This window comes from Coffea arabica, chromosome 11e (assembly GCF_036785885.1).
Source record: "Coffea arabica cultivar ET-39 chromosome 11e, Coffea Arabica ET-39 HiFi, whole genome shotgun sequence".
NCBI lineage: Eukaryota > Viridiplantae > Streptophyta > Magnoliopsida > Gentianales > Rubiaceae > Coffea > Coffea arabica.
In genome coordinates this window covers 55951530-55966181 of record NC_092331.1, presented here as the reverse complement: position 1 = coordinate 55966181, position 14652 = coordinate 55951530, and the positions used below count along the sequence as shown (strand labels likewise).

Sequence of the window (14652 nt, the reverse complement as noted above, 5' to 3'; positions counted from 1 at the left end):
ATGGTCGTGCAAAGAACATTCCAAAAAAGCAACTGAGACATTGTTTGAAACATGGGTCCCATAGGTCTGCCACCACTCCATTATCATTCTAATAGTCAATAAGTTACGCTGCTCCATAGAAACCGGATAGGGGCATTGCTGGAAGTTACACCAAAATCGTTTGAAATCCAGACACTGTTGAAAATAAACACTAACTCCCGAAGTGCGACAATTATTTCGGGATGGAGGGAGTACTAGATATACTTCCTGATCGAAGCATCTAGATCGTATGAAGCTATTCACGTTTGTATCTTCCTCCAAAATACGTGCTTCGGTGCTCTTTTGAGTGCTCTTCCTCCAGGCCCCATATACAGTAGGGGTGGGAGCGGATCGGGTACCCGCTCCATTCACCATTTGACTGACCCAACCCGCACCTTACGGATCAGCCATTTTCTGACCCTTATCCGCTCCGCATATCAGCGAGTACCCTATAATGGGTACCCGCTGAGATAGGGTCGGATCAACGGGTACCCGCTCCGTCCCGTTTATCATTTAATTTTTTTTAAAAAATGATTTATACCCATTTAATTTTATATTTTACATATTCATCTAAGATTTAATAATTTTTTTTTCTACAAAAAGATTCCCACCAAGAAACAAGCATATGAAGAGAATATAAGATAAAGGATAAAAATTAAAAGAATTCAAAATCAATAAAAGTTTAAAATAAGTAGCACAATTTTTAATATATATGTTCCACATTAATTAAACTTTTTTCTATAAAATATAAGATCATGGCCTTTACAAATGAATCTTGTAAATAAACTATAGTCTCTCATATTTGTAATGTAATTTGTTCAATAAAATTACTTATTTAGTTCTAACTTATTATTTTATAGTGTGTGTATAAAAATAAAAATAAAAATAATATATATATATGCGGGGCGGATCGGGTACCCGCGGGTTTTTAATTATGTGACCCTAACCCGCCCCGCATCTAAGCGGATACCCGACCCTCTTTTGATCCGATCAAATAATAAAAATCGGATATCCTGATTTTCGGATCAGATCTAATTGGATATGACGGGTTTTCGGGTTAACGGATAATTTTGCCCACCCCTAATACACAGTGCAGTTGGGCTCCCCATCCCCTGTCGTGGAGAATTCAGATATAATATTGATGATTAGCCAAAACAAGAAAAAAAGAAAAGAAAAGAAAAGAAAAAATGCTTCTTGTAAGTGTATAGAAAGGGTTTGGACTTTATTGCCTCGTAAATTCGAGCCAGTCCTCCAAATACGGGAATGAATGACTCAGAGACAGAGACGGACAGACAGATTAGCTATTTTCCAAATAGTTGTTCCTTTATTTGAGCATGCAACCAAGTACTGAGTATCCAAGGGTGGTGCCGTAGCCATAGCACCCCGGTCTAGACAGGTTTACATACCTGTCAATCCTTGACACATAAGTCTCTTTAGGCTCTTTCTGTCTGTAAATTAGGATAGAATAAATTATATAATTGCTATCATTATCCAAAAAGTAAAAAAAATCAAGTACTACAACGATATTTGGCCAGTGCATATTTTATAAGATGAAAGGTGAAAAATTCAAATTTATCTTCAATTAAAGTTGTCATTTAATATGATTTCTCTTGAATAGCACCTGCATGACAATTGACAAAAAAACATTGTTTGAGTACAGTGCAGGTGTCACTGGCCATTTGGTCCGGTGGTCATCACCATTAAAGGTGATGCTGGAGGTCAGGGGTTCAATTCCTGCCTCTCACAAATTTGTCACAATTTGTGGCGGTCTTAATTGACCTTCATCGATGGAGTCTGTAGGTGGATCCTGATCAGTGTGAGCAGTGTTTTTATTTCTCATGAGAATCGAGCCTTTCTAAGATATGCAACGAGGGATAATTTTTTTTCCTTGAAAAATGTAATGATAAACTTTGACCATTGTGAGTACGATTAAAAGGCGTGCAAGTAAAATATTTCAAATTTGAACTCTTATATTTGTAATGTTTTAAAAAAATTGAGTGTGTGGCAACACTGGAGTGAGGCCCTGCACGATCTTTTCAACTCAATCACTGTGATTCAATTTTGCATCCAACCCTAAACACTGAGCAAAAGTTTCTTTGGTTTGTCCAGATGTTAAAATTTTCAACAGATTTTTCTGCTACAGTTACAGCCTAGTTTTTCTTTTCTCCAAATTTTCAACCATCAATCTACCAAAATTATCAGTGTCCGCCTTGCTGTCAGTTAATGCCAACTACCAAAATTATGGCTCTCCTTATTTTTGTTCTCTTTAAAGTTTAAACCTTTTGTCCCTTTTGCTACAAACACAAACAGGCCTAGTTTTAAGACCTAGGCGTGGTTGAAGTAATCAGCAATTAAAATAATTTTTGTAAACCCATTGACAATTATGATGTTTGGATATGGAGGAAGTACAAAGCAAATTTGGGGTCTTCTTGGAAATTAATATTTGACACATATTTTCTTCTACCTTTTTGTTTTGACTTCCTCTAAATTTATTTTCAATTTTCAAATTTTACCCCTCAATTAAGTCTAACAATATATCAGTTTTAAGTTTCTCTAGAAAATCTAAGACTGCTTAAAACAAGTAAACTTCATGGACACTTGATTCGAGTTGATTATTTTATTGATTTGATACTTTAATTATTAAGCAAACATTTTCCAATTTGGTTGGTTCAATATGTTTAATATTTACCTAATTTATTCAATTTGATGTAAATGAAACACTACTATTGTTATTTATTGAATAAATATACTCTTAGCACATTTGTCACCATATTAACCTAGTTGTATGATAATACATTTATACCAAATGTCATTAAGAATAACATGCTCACATATATCTAAAAGAAGACTTTTTATTTGCATGTAAGGAGGTATTCGTTCTAATTGTTTCTGTACCCTTGCATAATATATAAACTTTCACTTGTACACTGTCAGTGTAGGAAAGATTAATCCATAAATTATTGCACCCCTGTAAAAAGAAGTCGAATATAAGGAAAGAAAAGGACAACACAAGATCCTTATCATTAAGAATAGAGATGCACATTAAACCATTAATATCTACAATAGCACTTAATTAGTCCAGTTCGGATATTTATACATCATTTGACTGTGAGCAGCATAAGATGAACGATTCTGTTATGTGAAATCTATTAATGGCCACATCTTTAATTTTGTGGTACTAAGATTACACGAATTTTTACTTACTTCGGTGACATATATTTTTCTTATTTCTATCACACTATGCAAACGGTCCACAATTGTAGTACACATTATGAAAACTATTCTTGTCCATAAAACTAAAATGCTCTCAGATAAATTGTAAACAGAGGAATCGAGTTTAAGGAATATCATATTTGATTTTGCAGTGCATTTTCGTTTCAAAATTCACATGGCTCAATCGGCAAAAAATGTAAGGAACAAGTATATATTTCATGCCAGTTTCTATGGGTCCTGCTGACTCCAAAACCTCAAAAAAAGAAGAAAGCTGCACAAACATAAACATGGTGGGTCGCATTTGCATTTTTTGATTTTTTTCAGCCTTTGTGTTTCCCATTTGGTTTCGTAGTTTTTGTTGTGCATTTTTTTGCACCAACTGCTTGAATCGGTATCCGGTGGCAGAGCCCACATATCAATCTTATTAACATATATAGCTAAATGTGTGAATGCCATTCCCTCAAATTGAACTCAATTGCTGATGTGGCGCTCTCCCATTGGTCAATTGGTGGTAGTCCTCCAATTGATTCCAATTTGATGAGTTGTCGTCCTCTGATTCGTCGATTGGTGGTAGTCCTCCCAATTGCACATGAAAATGGTGATGTGGCGAGTTTTGATTGGATGGGAGGTGGTAGTTTTCTAATTGCATGCAGGATTGTGCTAAAATTTAGCGTTTTTTTCCCTTTCCCAACAATAAATTGTGTTAACAAAAAATTGGTATCCCAATTATTCACAATTATCAACGTTTTTTTTGGTTGCCAAATAAATCATTATTATTAATTATTATTTTTTATTTATTGTAATAATTGCTTATGTTATGCTCTAATTGTATTAATTATTATTATGTTATCTTTTTTTGTAATTGCCTTTGTTATGCTCCAATCGTGAAAAATTTACTCTTTATTTGATTTTTTTCCAACGAGAACCTAGCTAATCTCATTGAAAAAAATTGGTGCTCTTTATTTATTTATTTTTTTGGAATGAGAGGGGAAGACATTCAACTATTATTATCAAATTTCCACGATAATCTTTATTTAGTATTAATTCTACGTAAACAATCAACAATGTGGTGCCCTTCCATTAGTGTCATTTATTATTTGGTCACGCCACACACAGTGTTTAATTATAGATTCCCCACTATTATTTGTTATAATTATTTATTTATTTACTTTTTATTTGGGTTCCATTTTTCGGTTACCCAATAAATCACATTTAATTACCAAAATTTTACAATTCATTGTTAATAACTAATCAATAGTGTTATTTTTTTACCTAACAAATCACATTTAATTAATAACATTTTTGCAATTATTAACAAAAATTTTGGCTTCTTTTTTGTGTTTGCCCCAAAAAACACATTTAATTACAATTTTTTTTCAAATTTTATAAAAAATGTCCTCTTTATTTTGGGTTGCCCAACAAATCAAGTTTAATTATCAATTTTTTGAAATTAATTTTTAATTAATTAAGTAATAATTTCGCAATTTTATTGCCTGCCAAATCACATTTAATTATCAGCCTTTTATAATTATTAATATTGTTTTGGTTACCCAACAAATCACATTTAATTATCAATTATGTGTAGTTATTAGCCAAAATTTAGCCTTTTTTTTTGTTGCCAATCAAATCACATTTGGTTGTCCTTTTTAACAATTAATTGATAATTAATTAATTAATATTGTTACTTTTTTGTTGCCTAACAAATCACAATTAATTACCAATTTGTTGCAATTAATTGTTAGTTAATTAATCTACCTTGCTCCACCTTGACAAAAACGCTTCCCATTAGTCTCATTGTCCCATTTTTTTTCACTTTTCTGAATAAACATGTGGTGGGTAGACTTCCTCTCTCTGTAACAGCTTTTTCTGGTGGGATTTGACAGGGGTTTGGGCTCGATGCATCAAAAGTCTCATCTTTCCCTCTTTGTTCATCGACCGTCACTCTCTAAACCTCTTAGAACAACTCTCTCTCTTCTTCTTCATCTTCCAGCCTCTCTCTGAGAACAACAACGAGCAAGATGGTTTTCTTCATCTTCCAGCCTCTCTCATCTTCTTAGAGAGGCTCTTTGTTTTAAAGTTCTTCCCTCCCTGCCAAAACTTATTTAGCCCTTTATTTTTTTTAAATTTTTTATTTGTCTAATATACATAAATTTCTGATCTTGCAGGTGAAATATTACAAATTTCCTCCAACACTTTTATCAGATTTTGTAAGTTTTTGTTGATCCCTTATTAAAAACAGGTTCTATATGGTTAAATGTGCTTTGCTGCATCCTTCCTTTTCTATTACTGACTTATTCTTGTTTTTCTTGCCATATGCATATCTCGATTTTTCCCATGGCTATGAAGCATCAAAACACATGTAAGAAATTTGAGAAATTTTTTCCCTAATGCCTTCTGATGTTATGGGTCGAAATAATAGAAATATGTCTGCAGTTTGTCTTGCCTATGCCTTATTCACATATCTTGCTCCAAGAAGATTGTCGACCTGCTTCATTGCTATTCTATAAATGGTTATATGTAGGTAAATCGCTACTCTATTTAAGATTTTTGGAGAGGTCTTCTATTTAAGATTTTTTCCCATGAGTGCGAATGTGTGATCTTTGTCATAGTGCAGGGTTTTTACCCATAATATTTTGATTGGTTTATTTGTTTAGACAAAAGAAAAAGTGTGAGGTTGAATATTATATAGGTGCAATCTTCTGATGAGTTTTTCCCTTCAACCTTCTGTTTTATCAAAATACCAGATTTTGAACAAATGTCATGAATCAGAAATGCCTATGCTCAATTATAGACAGCTATGTGAAAGTCGGCTCTAATAATTTGAAATTCACTCCTTTAATTCATTAGTGAACAGTTTGATAATAGTAGCTTTCCTACCTTTTATCATGCAACTTATTTTAGACGGGTTTTCCTTCTGGGTTTATATTGTGTATGGCATTTTTAGCAATTAAAGGATTATTATATGACTAATTAATATGTTAACAGGTTAGACAAAATAAGTTAGAGCGAGACTAATTGGCAGTGGAGTGAGAGGAGTCTTAACATGGGAAAGAACAAGTATAGAAGACATGTTAAAGATTTGTCAATTGACAGAGCAACTCTGTATGAACTTCAACTAAATGCTGCCTAAGGTATATGTAATTTGGTAATAAAACACTGCATTCTGCTAAATTATTTTGGTGGTTCTTGATTCTCATTTTGCAGAATTTAACTAGTGAACTCTACCACAAATCCTTGGAAGATGCTGCTAAGGTATAATTGCTCATTATCTTTCATTTGCTAATCACCAGATAACATTTTGTTCCATGTGTGTTTCTTGTATTAGGAACAAAAAGAGGTTTACTTGAAATATCACACCTAGATAATCAGTTATTACAAAAATGCCTGGTCTGTGTGTCTATCTGTTTTTTGCATATGATGTTTTGACTTGGACAAAAGATTGAAATGTTAGTCCAGATTATTATAGAACAATGGTGAAGTATATGTATGTGTGTGTATAAAAGACTATTACATGTGGTGAGTTTATTCCTAGAATGTATTTAGAGACCGTTAACAGGTATAAGATTAGGAAATTATGGCTGCATATTTGCTCAATCCAGCAGTTTTGCTAGAGAAGTTTTGCTCAGTTATACTTGGCTTAGTGTCTTTAAATCTCGACATATTACTGTTGCTTGGGAAAATATTTTTGCTTTAGGAATCAGGGTTTTTTTATTGCCTTGAAGACTGCAGGGTGTAAAAAACATTTACTCATGTTGATATATTCACCAAGATTTATTATGGCTATAGCACAACGTATGGTAGCACAGGCGTGATGTGGACATGATTTGCTTCAAACAAGCAAATTTTGTTTGGGAAAAAATCATATGATTTGCTTTAGTATTTGTATGTAACATGTATTTGCATTATATATGTTGACTTTTTTTTTGAGATTTTAATATTTTAGGTTCCAATCTTGGTCCTTTATGTTTTGCATTGCTGGTTAAGCAGAACCACCCAAAAGAAAGAAGAGGTTTAGCTGGTTGAAATTCATCATATGTGGAATTTGATAGTTTTCTTTGATGAAAAAATCTGGATTTGTTTTTTCTTTACCTTTTTCCGGTTTTTTTAGTTGGATTTTTCTTTAATTTTGGTTTCTTAATCAATTTGGATGTGAAACTTTGGAAATGCATTCAGATGTTTAGTGCTTAATGCCTATTTATGGTTTGGCAAACACAAGTTCTTTGCTTCCTGCTAATCCTCAGGCTTTGTTGCTATTGTTTTGTTTCGTATTGTAGTTTCACAGACCCTATGCTAGATTTGGTGGTCTAACATATTAATTATAATTATATTTTATGCTCTAATATGTTCCAAATGTTTATTACAAGATATTAAGATATGAAACAAAGGATTGGAGAAATTCTTTTCTCAAAGTGCACATTATTTAGACTCTCTGTTTTTTCCCCTGGAAAAAAGTTAATCTAATTTGATTTTGTCTTTTCTTTTTCCTAATTAATTTGATTTTGTCTTTTCTTTTTCCTAATTAATTTGATTTTTTCTGCATTTGTTTGTTCTATATTATTTCTAGATAAAGGAACAAGGAAAAAGGAGGCTACTTTTCTCCATTCAACCATGAAGGTGTGTTTTAATGTTTTTGTGTTCTCTTCATTCCCCCCCTCTTCCTCCTTAGTAGTTTATTGTAATTTTTTTCTCGCTTTGCCCTATTTATTGGTCTTGAAAAAAGTGGAGGATGATTGTTTGGGAAGGTTATCCTATTTCCTCTAGATTTAAAGTTAGTAGATTACCTATTTCATTTTTTTTTATGTTTTTCTCTCTCTCGTATTTTTTGCATCATATTGAAGCATTCCTTGAAACTGCAAAATGGATTGTAGGAATTAAAAGATTAACCTCCAAGTGAAACTTCATATATAGGGGAATATCTGACTATTTTGCTAGCAATACAGAATAAAAAACAATTGGTTGCGACCAGATTATCTTTGCATTTTATCCCTTGGTGAGTGTTTATTTGTAAAACAAGACATATTGTACTGATGTTGGAATCTTATTGATTTTGTGTAAGTATGACTAAATATAATGTATATTGATGATATCTTGGCGATGAATACTCTTTCTCAGCTCTTTTTGATGAATCTCCTCTTGTTCCCATCATGATTCTGTTGTTTGGTGATTTCTCAAATCATTTTCTTGGTTTTGTTCTTGCTCTAGCTTTTATTTGTTTAAGCTATCATGGGACATCCTTTTTGGTTTTAACCCTTTTGATCATTTTTTCCTCATGGTAGATGGCTTCCAAAGCACATAGAAATAAGGTAATTTTTTCCTGACAAAGAAGAAAATGGTTATGACTTAAGATATGCATATTAATAATTGTACTTCTTGCTGCAATTTAATTTGTTTTATTGAAGCGTATATAAGGTTCCTAAGCAAGACACAGAGAGCATCATCCAGAAAGCTAATTCTTTTGACTTTTGAATCTTTGAATACCTGTGCATCATGGCTATGGTAAAAACTTGGTTCTAAATTTCTTTTTTGCTTTTCAAAATAGAAGTAAGAAAATTGTGCCCAAGATAAAGGTGCAACGGTTTATGTATACGCGGTCTACTATGAGAGATAGGTAGCCAGCTATTTCACACTTTTGGATAGCATTTTATAACTCAAGTAAGTGAAATTAAATTCTTGGCTTCTTGTTTTCTTAGTTTTGTATCAATAAGTTTGATTATGCCTACATAAGTTTGATTATGCCCACAATGTGCTGCTTGCTTTAGTAAGATGTTTGGTGTGCTATGTAAATAAGTTTCTTAATCATTGACTTTAAAAATTTGGCTACTAAGATGAGCACAAAAATTAGGACGAGAAAATTCCTATGGTAGATTTAATATAAATTGGGAACTTAAGTGGCGTGCCACTTTTGCTGTTTCATTGGAGCACAAGGACTTGACAATTTAGGAAGTTGTTTAACTAATTAAATGGCTGAAATGGTTTAAAAAATGTCTTTTTCAAAAAGGTGAAACATATTTAAATTGTAGCACTAAAGAAGTTGTCATTTTCTTTTTATTGATTTTTTTATACAGTATGTATTATACAAAAAAATTTTTTGTCTTTCTTCTTTTCTCAAATTCGATTAAGAACTTACATACAACTCATAAGTAATGACAAAAAGATGCAGAATATTGGCCGACTAATATCTTGTCCTTATTTGAGGGCACAAGTGGGAATGCAACATTTGGTTTAAATCCATTTGACAAGTGTGCAGTTTCAAACCTTTAAACATGAGATGCACAATTTTTATACTTAGTCTAACTCAGCCAAATAAATAGTTGTGTATCTTCTTGGTGACTTTTAAGTGTAGAGATGTTTTATTACATTTGATGAAACAAGAGTATGAAGCCTTCTTGGTGAGTTCTTACTTTATGTTAGTTAAATAGTCAAAATTAGTTCAAAAAATATTATTGCAAGTTTTCTATTCTACAAGTTCCTATATTCTTTTCTTGATGTCTCTACCTTGTATGAATTCCAAAGAAATCGAACTTGTTTCGTCTTTTGGTGATTTTAATTCCAAAATTCAAAAACAGTTCTGAATAAGTTTCAATTGTTGTAGGAAAACAAGATTAAAGTGATAAAATTTGTTGGGTCGGTGGATGAATATTTTGGCCTCAAATGCCATTTTGAAAGGTATTAATACCTTTCTTTGCTGTTATCATGCGCCCAAAAATATTTCCATTATATATCTATTTCATTTGCTTTATCATATCTCATTTGCTATGTCAATAAGGTTCTAAACTTGAGATAATGACTTGTTTATCTTATCACAGACTGGAAGCATATGCAGCTCTCCACTCCCAATTGTGTTTGAGTCTTGTATCTCTTACTATTTACATTAAAAAAAGGAGTCTTCATGGGTGTTAGTAGTTGAGAGAAAAAGGGCATTTCATAGCTTTTTTGTATTTTTATAATTTATACCTTTTGGAACATTAAGCATATTGTACTGATACTGCTTTCTAATGGGAAAATCTGGTGGAGAAAGAAATCCAACAAGTCCTGTAACTTACAATTATACTATTCGTTTTCTTTCTAGATGAGAGTCATTTTCTTAAGTCTGCTAACATGGATGCACTTCACGGTTATAGTATCATCGGAAATTACTTTTGCTAATTGCTTTAGAAACTTTTGAATGGATAAATACGATACAGCTTTATTTAATTTTGAATGGATGAATACAATATTTATGATTTAGCTTAATATAATTTGCAACCATTATGTACTTTGTATAACTGGAAAAACCAAAATAATTGGGTAAACTTGAAATTTAATTATGTATGATGCATAACTGGGCAAACATGAAAATTTTCACCGCGCATCGCGCGGTGTTCTCCTCCTAGTATTTTTAGAAACAAAACTTCCTTCTCTTTAGAAAAACTAAATTCTATCTTCATTTTTTTCTAGAAAAACTCTTTAGTCAAAACTTCCTCCAACTCTTCTATGGGAGAGGGATAAGATTTTTCTAATATTTTCCCATTGAGTCCTCTCTCTAGTTTTTTTTCATTTGTGTGAATAAAGTCTTTTCTAGAATTTTCTAATAAGAGTATCTTCTTTCCTAGAGTTGTCTAATACAAGTTTTCTTTTCTCTTAGATTTTTTTTTTAGAGAGAGTTTTTTTCTCTCCTAAAAATTCCTAGTGAGGGGTTCTTAGGAAGATTTTTCAATTTTCTTTTATTAGATATGAGATTTTCAGACATTGATTATCAGATATAGAATTTCTTGGATCTATTAGGCAGATCTCACCATGTATTTGAACTTGAAACAATTAATTAGTAGATCTAGTCATTGGAACTATACACAGATGTTCGTGGAACTACAATTAATTTATGCCATTTTTAAAAATATTTTTTGGAACTTTTCAGTGTAATTTTTATCTGTTCATCAAATATATGGTATCCATTTTTCATATATGTTCTTTGATATCTGTATATGTTTGATGTTGTAAATTGTGCTATTAGTGCAGATTTTAATAAAATTATGATGTTTTGTGAAAAAAAAAAGAATTTGAAATTCATTTAATTTAATTCTTATTACTTAATCCTTCTTCAAATCCAAATCCATAAATGAAAATTAATTTTGATCGTTCTAATTGACTTCACTATAAAGCTAAGAATCAAGGAATATTAATATTTCATGCAAACATTCTGAAATTTTCATAGTTGAACCCAAAAGTATTAAACTAACATGTTGGCCACAAATCCATGGAAATAATAACTATTACCCCCTCCATTGCATTTTGATAGTCTTGTTTTCTTTTTCATCCATCCCAAATTATAATTTACTTTCCAATTGAAGAATATAGATAACTTTTAATATCTCTAAAATGCCCTTATTTAATTTTTTTATTAGTGAATATAACCTATCTTATTCATTAATTACTTTGATTCATACCTTAAAAAACTTTTATCAATATTATTGTTACAATTAATGCAAAGATATAATAGTTAGTTATATTACTAATATTAATACAAGAGTATTTTAAAAAAATAGTATATTAGATTTAACTCTTCTAATAAAGTTAACTAATTTTTTAAAAACATATAAAAAAATAAAACTATTAAAGTGGGATAGAAGGAGTATTAAATTTAGATGTTGGGCACATATCCATGGACATAATAACTATTACCACTACATTATGCAGCATCACAACATCTACATCAACGAGGACACACATATTACAACCACATGCCTGCAGGTAGGAATGTAATCGAGTCAAGTCGAATTCAAGTATCATGGTACTCGAGATCGATTTGACACTAGGAAGGCTCTACTTGATCTCGATCTCGAGGTCGAGCTCTAGTCAAGCTTGAATAATTGTTCGAATACTCGAGATCGATTCGACAATACTCAATTTTCTTACCAGTATGATCAAGCTCAAGTCAAGTACTCGAGCTCAAGATCCTTGTCTTGGTCTAGAAATACTCAATTTTATTTTTTTACCTATCAAATTATTTTTTTCCATGTAAAATGACTATATGCCCTATAAATATTTTAAATTCATAGCCAATATTATAGTAATTTATACAACTATCAAGCCTAAAAGAGTAAAAATGTAATAATTGAATATATAATTTTAATTAATTACTTGATACTCGATAAGCCTCGACGAGCCTTCGAACCTAAAAAATAATTGAATCGAATACACAATCGAGTCACTTGAACTCGACTCGCACTCGATCCAGCCACTGCAGGGCCCTTTCCTCTTCTTCAATCTTCAGTCTGTACCACCTAATCCAAGAAAGCCATGCAACCATCATTATCAGTGCCTCCATGCATTTATGGGAGGTTAACCAATTTGTCAAGTAATTCTGAAAATTGAAGTACACTGTATTAATACAGAGATAACATGAGCTTCAGCTACTTTCTTTTGACCTTATTTTTTTTTTTTTCAATTTTTGGGCAAACTTGTATAAAAGTACGGAAATGAGGCAGAAATGGTTGCAGTTGGCTACCATCCCTAAAGGTTAATGGCTATTATTTGACTCAAAAAAATAAGATTCAGATCACCTTTTATACATCAATTTTAACATCATACGTGTATCTCATAAAATTTTGTTTGGTATTTATAAATTGTTGAAAATGAGTTACATCCAAACAAACAAATGAAGTTATATGTTGTGTTTGAGCAAAAATTGATCCAAACAGTTTTTTTTTGACAACCGTTTGACCCCTGGTCTGAAAATTTTTGTTGGTACCCTAAATGGTTAATACCTAGGCTCCCGAGAGTGACATTACCATCCAAAATAAAATCGGTGAGGCTATATAAGCCGGCTATAATTATACCTGGCAATTGGGTGGGTTTGGCGGGTTTTGGGCGGGTTAATATTGGGTTTTCATTTAAATGGGTTATACCCAATTCGCCCAACTTAAATTTGGGTTAATTTTGGATTGAGTCATATTGGGCCATTACAAAACCATGACCCAAATATGACCCAATATATTAATTTAATAGATTTTGATACATAAACTCTTTCAAATACATTTTCACATATAACAAAAAAATTTCATACACATAAACACATTGTTATATAGATAAACATATTTTCACACACTAAAACACTCACGATACAAACACACACTCACTTCTTAAATTCATTTGAAATACATTAATGTGTTTGGATAGTAAATTATTTGATATAATTTTGTGAAAAAAATACTGTAACATTTTTTTGATGTGATGTATGTGACATAGAAAGGTGATTGAAAAATGTACAGATGATACAAGCAAATCAGTGTGTGTAAATAAGGTGTAAATAATATGCATTTCAAACACACTATTTTTACGCATACAAACACACTAAAATACATCCTAATATACTTTTACAAATACACGCACATACTAACTGTTTAAACTCTAAAAAGATTAGTGAAATTGTTAGAAATCTCATCTCAGGAGAGGTTTCTGGAATTACGCCATATAAAAACGATAGCAAATTGGACCAAAAGCAGTAGCATAGCCTGCTTCCATACATTGACCGCTTCCAAACTTTGAAAATTTGTTTCTTTTTTTCCCTTTTTTTTTAAGAATATACGGGACCAATTCCCCCGCAATGACAGTAGTACTTCGTAAAAACAGGAAACGAGTAGACATTAATTAATTATTTGGCTACGAAATACTAGATTTAGCAACTAACAAACAAATAATAAGAAACTAGATTTAAATTCTACAGGTCGACAACTTCCTAATGACCTTCATTGAGCAAAAAAATTAATTTGTTTATTTTTTTTTTAACTTAAGTTGGATAATGGGTGCTCAACGCAAATACCCAAACCGCTCAAGATATATGTGGGCTTTTATTACCCAACCCAAATTTGACCCAACACCCAATTTACTCAACCCAATCTCTCAATTTAGTGGGTGGGTTGGGTGGGTTATCGGGTTTTGGGCATAATTACCAGCTCTAGCTATAATGATTAAACGCAGCGGGTCAGGTGAATCAACGGGATCCGATTGGTACGTTATAATCAGGTAGAATCAACTAATACAATTGCATACTACAGCCTACAGCATGGTTGCCTGAGTCCATGGGATATATTAAGGGTTTTGGTAATAGGCAATAAGGGTATTCGATCTACATCACCTCTGCCCGAGCGGATCCGGGCACAAGTCGAGTTTTGTTCCATTCAAATTGATTTATGTAATTCTTACGATTACGCTGTAAACGTACAATTTAGGTGTAAACTTGAATTTGTATAAATTGCAAATTTAAATTTATACCAAATGTAATAAGAATTAAGTTAATTGATTTGAACAGGATACGACTCAACTTGTTAGGTCTCGAATCGTATATGAAGGACATAAGATTAGGTTGATAAAATTTTAGTGTCAAATTATATAAATAATTACCAAACAAGCTCAAAATATAACGTATGAGCTTGAAATTATTTT

The 14652-nt window shown here is 31.9% G+C and overlaps 1 long non-coding RNA gene across 11 annotated transcripts; it reads left to right on the top strand.

Moving 5' to 3' along the window:
- Nucleotides 1-5038: 5038 nt before the first annotated feature.
- On the top strand, nucleotides 5039-10319 carry LOC113719305 (uncharacterized). 11 transcript variants are annotated; one of them, XR_003454831.2, is made up of 9 exons: nucleotides 5039-5252; nucleotides 5397-5438; nucleotides 5578-5590; nucleotides 6217-6333; nucleotides 6436-6483; nucleotides 7796-7845; nucleotides 8771-8883; nucleotides 9824-9897; nucleotides 10038-10319. It is a non-coding gene; the product is annotated as an uncharacterized lncRNA (long non-coding RNA). The 11 variants fall into 11 exon arrangements; XR_003454825.2 differs by having other exon boundaries at nucleotides 5039-5307; XR_011825421.1 differs by lacking the exon at nucleotides 5578-5590.
- Nucleotides 10320-14652: the final 4333 nt, after the last annotated feature.